Genomic DNA, 9591 nt, shown 5'->3' on the forward strand with positions numbered 1-9591 from the left:
CACATCTCTTAGTATGACCAAAGCCCTTTCCTGCTCTGTGGTCTGCCCCCCCTGAGCAGCCCCAGCTTCCCCTTGAGCTCTACATACTGTTTCCTCTGGTTGCAATGTCCTTCCTGTATCATGACCCCATCAATCCCTTCTCTACTTGGAAACTTCCTATCTTTTAAGCCACGTCTTCCGAGAGACTTTCCAGAGTGGTGCTCCCGGAGAAATTCACACAGCATAGTATTATAGCATTCATGTACTAGTCTGTCGCCTTTGTTAGACTCTGAATCCTTGAAGGCATGGACCCTCTCTTAGTTATCTCTGCCCCACAGCACAGTGGCTTTTAACAGGAATTCATTCAGTGCTTGCTGAACAAATGAACTAATAGACAATGCAGTTTCACACACGGAGAAATTCTTACCTACACAATGACACACACATAGTCACTGTATTCATGGTCATGCGGGCAGACACAGCCATCCTCATTCACACTGATGTTTCCACATACAAGGAGTCTTCGACAGTCAATCACACACCTCTGCTGTCACTTACCTATAGCCAAATACCAACATTCACCCACACACCCACCCACATGTCAACCAAGTCTCTCATAGTCACACCCACACAAACATGCCTAGTCACAAACACTCCACAAGATTGTATACACAAATTCACACAGAGCCACACATACACGGCCACACACACAGCTCCAAACACCTCGAGGGCACACTTCATCTCCAATTGTGAGCAAATGCTGTTGGTTTTCATTAATCTGCAGACTCTGTGTTTGCCAGTCTCTCTGGCTCCCCCTCTCCCTCTTCCCCACTCTCTCTCTTTCTGCTCGGAGGCAGGTGAGCGCATCAATTTTCTCCTCGTCTGTGGCAGTTAAATTAAATGGAATCGGCCTGATTGCTGAAAATCAAAGGGAAGGCTGATAAAGCAATTAAATCCCTCTAATTCCTCGTCCTGAAAGGTGCAGCGGCTCTGAAGCTAATTAACTTCATAATGAAAATCCTTCTTCACCCTTTTAGGCTCTTCTCCCCGGGTCTCCTCTCCTCTTCTTCTCTCCTTCTGGGGAGAAGCTAGTAACTGAGGAAAAGCTGGATCAGCAGCATTAAGAGTCAGAACCCTGGAGAGGTCTTGGGGGCTCTCCATTATGCTCCCAAATCCAGGACCCTTCATCCCTTCCCCACTCACCTGCCCACCCTCGACACCCAGCCCCCTTTCTCCTACACCCAGTTGCCTGCCTACCTCTCAACATTACGTTTCTAACACGCATCCCTACCCCAAACACCCAGTACGATGCCCACACCGTCCCAACCTCTAACACCTAGCTCCACCTCCAAAATCAGTGCTACTTCAGCACCTAGATCCACCTCAACAACCACCCCATCCCCAGCACGCACCCATTCCACCTCTAACACCCAGTCTTACCTCCACACTTAGCCTTACCTCCCCAATGCCAGCTCTGTTTCTAATACCAGCCCTACCCTAACAGCCCCACTTCCAATACTCAGCCCTCCCCCAAACCCAGCTCTAGCCATACAGCCAAACTTACCTCTTCACCAGCTCTACCCCAACACTGAACTCTACCTCAACATCCAGCCTCACCCTTACATCACCCTTCCCTAGTCTCTAATACTAGCCTGTCTCTAATACCAGCATACCCAACACCCAGCCCCACCTCCAACCCCAGCCCTATCTCACCACCAGGCCACCTCCAATGTACAACCTAAAATTTTGAGCACCTAATATGTGTCCAGAACTACACAAGGCACTGGGGCTACAGTGATGGACCAAAAAACGAAAAAAAACCAAACAAACAAAAACCCAAGCCCTACCCTAAAGTATCTCCTGACCTAGAAATAGAGACAAACAAGCAAAAAGACAATCCCCATATGAGCTAATAAGACCTTCCTAAAGAGGAGTCTATGACAGGGTCCCCTAAGGGGCTCTGGCAGACAGAGAAGGCTCCCAGATGGGAGACATTTGAGCTAGGTCATTAAGAGTTAGCTGGGCTGGCTGGATGGGAGAGGGAGGTGATATCAAGAAAAAGAGCATGTGCAAGGCTTGGAGGTAGAAAAGAGCAAGGGCTAGCCAGGGATTGGGATTGGAAAGATAGTCACTGGGGCATCTAGGAGGCTTGGCAGAGGTGAGGCTGAGTAACTGGGCAGGGATGAGTTCATGAAGGGCTTCGAAGACCGTAGCAAGGGGTCTTGGTTTCTTTAAAATAATGTCAGGAGTTGAAGGACTACATGGCTGATCAAATCAGAGTCTGTTGGACTTGTCTTCCACTACCCCACATGTGGAAGCAGGGCAGACACAGGGAGCCTGGCTGCCTCACATATGTATATGAGTGTCTAAGGGCACCTTGCAGGGAGTAGGCCTAGAGAATGGGGACCACAGGAGACACCCAGTCAAAAATTTTCTAAGAAGGTAATAGAGCAAGGATAGTGGAGTTCCTTCCATGATTTGAGAGACAAGACACCCTAGCTCTTTGGTTGCCCCTCTTCCAGCCTTGCAATGCTGGCACTCTAACACCTTCCTTTCTTCACCCACTGGCAAGATCATGCACTCTCATGGCTTCAGATACCACCTCTCCATTGAGCCCCATAAGGGAAGGGCATAGCCTGTCTCATTTACCATCACATCCCCAGCCTGATCTACCACAGATGCTCAATACATCTTTGTCGACTAATACAGAGAAATGAACAATGACTTCCAAATTTGTAACCCCAAGCTCTAGACTCTTGTATTCCACTGTCAACTGAACATTTCCACCTGGGTAATTCCATCTCACGCTCACAATATCCAAACCCAAACTTAGCCCTTCTGCCACCCCCACCCCAATCCTGCTCCTCTTCTGAGTTCCCCATCTTAGTGAATGACACCACCAGACACACTAGTGACCAAGCCAAAGGCCTGGGCTTCATTCTTGGCTCCTCCCTCTCTTCCAGCCTTACTCCCACATCAAGCCAGTCCCCAGTCCTATTCATTCTGCCTTCCTAATGGTTTCCCTCTTTCCTCTCCCACTGTGACACCCCAGTCATCACCTCTCATCACCTCTCTCAGACTACTGCACTGATTTCCTAACCGGTCTCCCTGCTTCCTGTCTCGACCACTTCTAATCCATCCTCCAGAATAATTGTTCTAAAATGGAAAACAGGATCACACCATTCACCTGCCCATTACTCTCCAGGGTGGCTCCTAACTGCCTATAGAACAAGGGCCACAACACTCAGCCAGCCTCCAAAACCCCCAGGCTTCAGCCATAGCTATCAAACATCCCAAAATTTGCATCAGGGTGCCTTGAATCATGCCCCCACGCCTGCTGGGAATGCCCTTCTCCAGCACCCTCCCCCACAGCTTCCTCACAATCACATCATTCACTTGGTAAAATTTCCACTCATTTCTTGACACTCCCTACAATTTTCTTTACAGACTCTATTTTGGTTTCTGTTTTCCTTTGAGTTTTTCTCTGCCTTCTTGGCATTCGAGACTGAGCAAATATTATTTTTGTAAGTAGAAAATGAAAATGTTTTTTATGCAGCTGAGACACCCTCCCCCCTCCTATGTAGTTTCTCCCCAGTCTTCCACACTCCTACCCATAGAATTCAGCCTTCTTTGGGCCTCACTGGGCCTCTCTCTCCCACCATCTGAAACACCAGCATCCTTATCTGTTTGCACACCTGTCTCCCTAAAGGAAAGGAGGCCCTTGAGAGCAGGTTCTTGCTCATATTGGTCAGCACAGTGCTTGGCAGATCAAATGATTGACATGATTATTGAATGAATGAATGAATGGCCTGAGAAGGAGCTGAGGGTTTGATCCAAGCATTCCTTGGAGAGTAAGGGTATTGGGGACACTTGATCTGGGAGATATGAAGAGTAGCTAGCATGCCCACCCCTGCCTTCGGGCTCCATTACAGACCCAAACACCCACCGCTGCCACCAGCCAGGAGGCTTGTCTCCTTGCCATGAGGGGGAAGGGTTGTAATAGAATTCCAAATGGAGAAGACGACCCTACGGGCCTAGGTCCCAGCCTCGGCCCAGCCCTGATCTCCACCATCACAGACTTTCAGAGGAGTGGCCAGAGGCACAAAATGAGAAAAACAGTAGGCAGAGAGGAACAGGAATGTGGAAGAAAGGCAGAGACTGGGAGAGTGGCAGAGGGAAGGTGATACTCATGAAGACCAGACCAGACAGAGAGAGCAGCAAAGACACAGGAAGAGCAGATGGGCAGCAAGACCCCAGACACAACCCAGGAAGCCCAGAGCACAAACTCTCACTGAGGTTGGGGGACAGGGACCCAGGGAGGCGGGAAAGACGAGCAGGTTCCCAATATCCCCGGCAGGTGCTCCTGGGCCCCGCCTCCCCACTGGATTCCAGAGCCGGCGGGCGGCACCCAGCAGGGGGCAGATGAGGCTGTGACGTGAGTGATGAGTGCTGATTTGGGCCCAGATTATCAGCTCTTGGGGGGCTGGCATAGCTCCGGGACCAGGAGGAGGGGCGGACTGGGCATTTGGGGACCGGACCGGCAGTCAGAAGGGGGTATCTCTCGAGAAGCACCCGGCTGTCTTTTTTGAGCACCCAGTGGAGTTCTGGTAACTAAGGAGGGGGGCGGGGCTTGAGAGGGGCATTCTGCACGGAGCCTGACTTCGGTTTGCAGAGCGTGCAAGGCAGGCCCGCTGAAGGGGTGGTCGGCCATAGGCCAGCAGGCTGGGGTGTGTGGGTCGCCCCCCCGGAACTGCCCAGGGGGCGTGCACACATGTGCCTGCACACACACCATTCCCCAGCCCGGCATCGCACCGTGCGGTGGCTGGATCGACACGCTCAGCGGCACTGCCTGAGCGCCTACTGTGTACTATAGCCCATCTGAACCATTCCCACCCCCGGCCACACCCCACACACCTCCTCATAGATCAGCCCCACATGCACCGTGGTCTCCCCCTGGTCATACCTCATCACACCCCCACACTCTCATCTTCGCACAACTCACGCTCAGTCACTCACACTTCCACAAGTCGCAAGGCCCAGCCAGACACCTCACTCAGTCAGACTTGCTCAGTCATGAAGGGCCACCAACACTCCTTCACCGCTCTCCCAGTTGCTCGGTGTGCAGGTCAGGCCATCCACACGGACGTGAGCCATCACACGAGGGACCTCACAGTCTCCCATTCGCCTCCCACATAAGCAGGCAGGCATACACGTGTGCACATAAGTGCACACACTCAAATTCAGTTCGGCAAAAGCGTTGGGGATAAGCCCAGAGATTCAGAGCCAAGTGTGCGAGTCTTGGTTTTGAAGAGAGAAAGAGACAATCTCGGGCTACCGAGAGACAAATCGATGGCCACCACCCTGGAGAGTCCAATGAGGTCAGCCTCGGGGCAGTCACGGGGGCCAGGTCTCTTGGGGACAGTCTTGTCCGTCCCAGTTGACTCAGGCCTCACCCACACCGTCTCCAGACGTCCTCCTGCACCCTGCCAGGGTCCAGTCCCCTTCAGTCCCTACAGTCACCCCCTCCCTGGCTCCCCTCCTGTCAGCTCATTCTCTTTCCATCTGCATCCCTTCTCCTCCCCCCCTCCGACCCCCCCATCCCCGCCCCCCCAGCCTCGGTGATAAAAGAGCCAGATTGGAGCGGGTGCCACGCAGCTTCATTCCCCACCATATGGGCCCAAAAGCCAAATCGTCAGCTAAGCGATTAAATCAAGTATGTCGAACAAAATGTTATGAACTGACATTATGGGTATATAATTTTATGCCATTTGTTGCCATCTGTTTATCTAAACAGCCCCCATTCCACACAGACATACAGACTCACACCTTCCCTCCTACCCAACCCCCCATCCGTCAGGATCCCCCACCCCCACCCCAACCAGAGCCAAGGGTCAGGGACGGGAAGACATGTGCCTGGAAGTTAGAGAGCTGGGGCCTCCAGGGTTCTTGGGAATCAGAAGGAACTGTGAGGCCAGGAGTCCCAGGGGGCCCGAGGGAGAGGGGAGTAGGGATCAGGCTCACTGGCTGGCCTGGGAGGGACAAGGCACTTGGGGAGCTGGAGGTTAGGGAGTCAAGAGTCCCGAGCATAAAGAATGCGGCTGGGGCCCCGGTTGCCGGAGCATGGACCGGAGCCAGGGGGGCCTCACTGGCAAGCCTCCAGCCTAGCACGTGGCACGTGTGAGTGAGTGTGTGCACGGGGGCAGGCACGAGAGCGGCAGCTGTGCCCCTCGGTGACTCCGGGAGCTTGCTTGCCCCCTGCCCCATGTCTGCCCCGGGGCCTGCGGCTCTCAGCCTTGCGGGGTGGGCTGGCACCTCTCGAGACCCCAGGCACAGACCCCAGGTCCAGAGGCCGGGGCTGCAGTTACGCACGTATCCTCCTCAGCATGAGGCCCCAGGGCAGTGCCCCATCAAGCCCCGAGGATGGGGAGCCCCCTCCTCATAGCCCTTCAGAGCTCCTCAAACAGCTTCAGGGTCTGGAACGGCCCCTCAGTCCTAGGCCTGTGAGCGTAAGTGTGAGCTCCCCGGTCACAGATGCTCAGCCGTCCTACCCCTGCCCCATACTGCCCGGCCCCCGACCTGTGCGTATGTTTGGGGTCTCTCTGCCTGTCTCCCTTGTCCATCACCTGTGCCTTCATCTCCCCTCTGCCATGGAGTCTCTGTGTGTCTCTTTCACCTTGGTGCTGGTTTTTGTCTCTCTCGTCTCTGGGTCTTTCTGTCTGCCTCTGGCTCCGTTGGCCTCTGACTCTCCTGTAGGTGCAGGCTTGGGCCTCAGCGATGCCCCAATAGGGAGGTAGCGGCTCTGCAGAGGCGTGCAGGCCAAGTGGGGGTAAGGGGCTGGACAGGAACATAGCAGGACAAAACATTAAATCCCAGGGTCTCTCCAGGGGACAGTAAGGGGATCCTGGAGCAATGAAAGCCTCAGGGCGGTTCCGAGAGCTAAAGGGAGAGCGGCCTGTGGGTCAGGAAGTGTGAGGAAAGGGAGGGAAGCCTCGTGCTGTCTATGAGGCTAACCCGGAGGGGTAGGAGGAGGGAGCCCTGTTGGAGGAGGCACTGGGCAGAGAGTGGGGAACCTCTCCCAGGGTTTGTTAAAACACTACCCCACGCGTGCGCACACACAGGTCACGTCCACACCCATGCACACAGACAGACCCGCATGGCCACACACTGACACACAACGAGGGTCACAGTGATGCTCCCCCTATAAACAAACACCTCAAGGTCACTCACGCCAATAACCTCACAATCAGGGACAGTGTTGTTAGCAAAACAGTAGCTCACGGAGCCCGCAGGCCAGCCATTCCAAGGCCCGGCCTCTCTTCCAGGGCTCCCCCAGGTATGCGTGCACAAGGGGGCACCCTAAGCCCGGGTTCACGCTCCACTGCCCACGCAGCCGCGTCACGCATCCAGCCGGCATCTCTCCAGGTCCCCCTGGTCCCCTGGCAGGAGGAGACATGCTAGCGACAGAAACCCAAGCAGGGGAGAAAGAAACAGCCAGAAAGGCTCAAGGGAAGACTGAGGGCAGAGACGAGGAGGAAGAAGGAGATGAGGAAACAGAGAGAGGCAGAGACAAAGAGAAGCAGGAGACTTGACCAACAGGGAGCGAGCGGGAGACCGCGGAAGAGCGAGGGGACGCTGCGGGCGGGCGGGCGGGAGGGGGCGCCCAGGACGCGCAGGGCCGGGGAGGCGCGTTGGTGGTGGTGGCGCCGGGGATGGAAAAGCTCATTTTGCTGGTAATTTACTCTCCTGCTTTTGGGCCGCTCCGCCTGCCGCTGCCGCCCGCCCGGGCTGCCTGTTCCAATATTAGATATAAACAAGTAAACTGTGTAATGGATCACATTAAGCAGGCCTTGCGTCTTGAGGCAGGATTTAATTTGCATGGCAGATTAGCTTGTCTTCCCAGCAAGGCACCCCGGGGCACCCCGAGCTGTAATAGGATCCCGCCTCTTAGAGCCCATTAAGGCAATTGAGAGCGCCTCTTAATCTCCCTCCCCGCCCTGCACCAGAATCCCCTCCTGCCGGACCGTCTTCCATCCCCCATTCGGGCCCCACCTGGCCCTTAAAGCAGCAACTCTCAGATCCCACGCGTTGCACCCTTTCCAACCTCAAAACTTTCTCCCTACACTCCCCAACTCTGCTTCAGAGGCCCCCAACCGCCTTGACCCCTCTTTTTTCCCATCTTCCCAAGGTGTCTCCCAACTCCTGGCCAGGGCTCTGACCCCAGCTTTCTCTGTTTCCTACGTAGCTCCACAAACCCCTCCACCCATCAGTTGGCTTCTTAGCTGAGGTCGGGGATTAGAATATGTTCCATCCTTTCCATTTTCCATTGAACAGCTCTTCCTTGAGCTTCCTATACCCTCAATAATATTGTCACCAGCACAGGAATCAGAGCAGGACTGAGAATCTGTGTGAAGATTGATGTTGGAGGCACAATTTGGTTTCAAACTGAGGCCGAGGTAAATGGTTATAACGACCCTCATTTGTGGGTGATTTAAAGTTTGTAAGCGTTACACCTATTAGGTCCCATATCCTCATAGGAGCCCTTTTAAATCAGCCTTGCTTTAGGATGAGGAAACTGAGGCTCAGAGAGGAGAAGTGGATCCAACAACTGTTAAGTGTCAGCTCCAGAACTCAACCCAGGCCTTTCCGACCCCCGTGCAGCAGCCTCTCTGATACATCACAGTGCTGGGGTCAGCACTGGGCTCCAGAAAGGGACAGGACCGCCTTGAGGTTAAGAACTGTACTAGGGTCTGTATCAGGGTTAGGACAGCCATGGATTCCCATCCCCTGCCTCACCACTGGACCAAAGTGGGTGGAGCCCACACCATGGTCAATTTCCCCACTCATTGAACAGGAGGTGGTCCTGCAGGGGGGTTACTGAACGCTTGTTAAGGGGAAGAAGCCACCGAGGGCTAGGAGCATCAGAAACTAGCGAAATTCGAGGTAGGCATAGAGAACTTTCCGTCTGTGAGAACATCAGGCTGGGCTCCCTCAGCATTGGAGACACCCTGAGCTGGGTCACGCTGGGCTTGGGGGGGCGGGCCATGGAGCCTGCAGGCAGTGCAATGGGGCCCAGGGTGGGTGGGTATGGGGCCAGTGGAGAAGGGTCAGCTCAGCCCTGCGTAACTCACAAAGGGTCCTTGTTGTGGGTAATGGGACTCCCCTGGCAGCTTTATTTGCTGTCAGTGGCTTTTATTAAAGTCTCCAGTTTCAGACCCTCCAACCTCCAGCCATTGTGTGTGCTCCCCCAGGGCTCTGCCCCCAGCCCCTGTCTAGGCTGACTCTGAAGAGCCCCCTTACCCCATCTCCCGGGCCCCAGGCCCCCCAGCTACCAACCTCCCACCTCCACCTCCCAGCAAGAGGGCAGAGAGGCAATGCACTCCAGGAGGAATGTTTCGGCCTTGGCCCTCAGCACCCAAACAGACCTAATCTCCCAGATGTTGCGACTGGTGCCAGGGGATAGGGCCACGAGTCAGCCTGGGCAGAATCCACACCGAGTGACACACACGTGTGCACATATAGGTGCGTCCATGTGTGGCCTTGAGGGGTGTGCACCCATCTGTTCCCTCAGCTCATCTCTGCACACAGACACACAGGCGCTCTAGAATGGGTACT

Source organism: Panthera tigris, chromosome D2, assembly GCF_018350195.1.
Source record: "Panthera tigris isolate Pti1 chromosome D2, P.tigris_Pti1_mat1.1, whole genome shotgun sequence".
Lineage (NCBI taxonomy): Eukaryota > Metazoa > Chordata > Mammalia > Carnivora > Felidae > Panthera > Panthera tigris.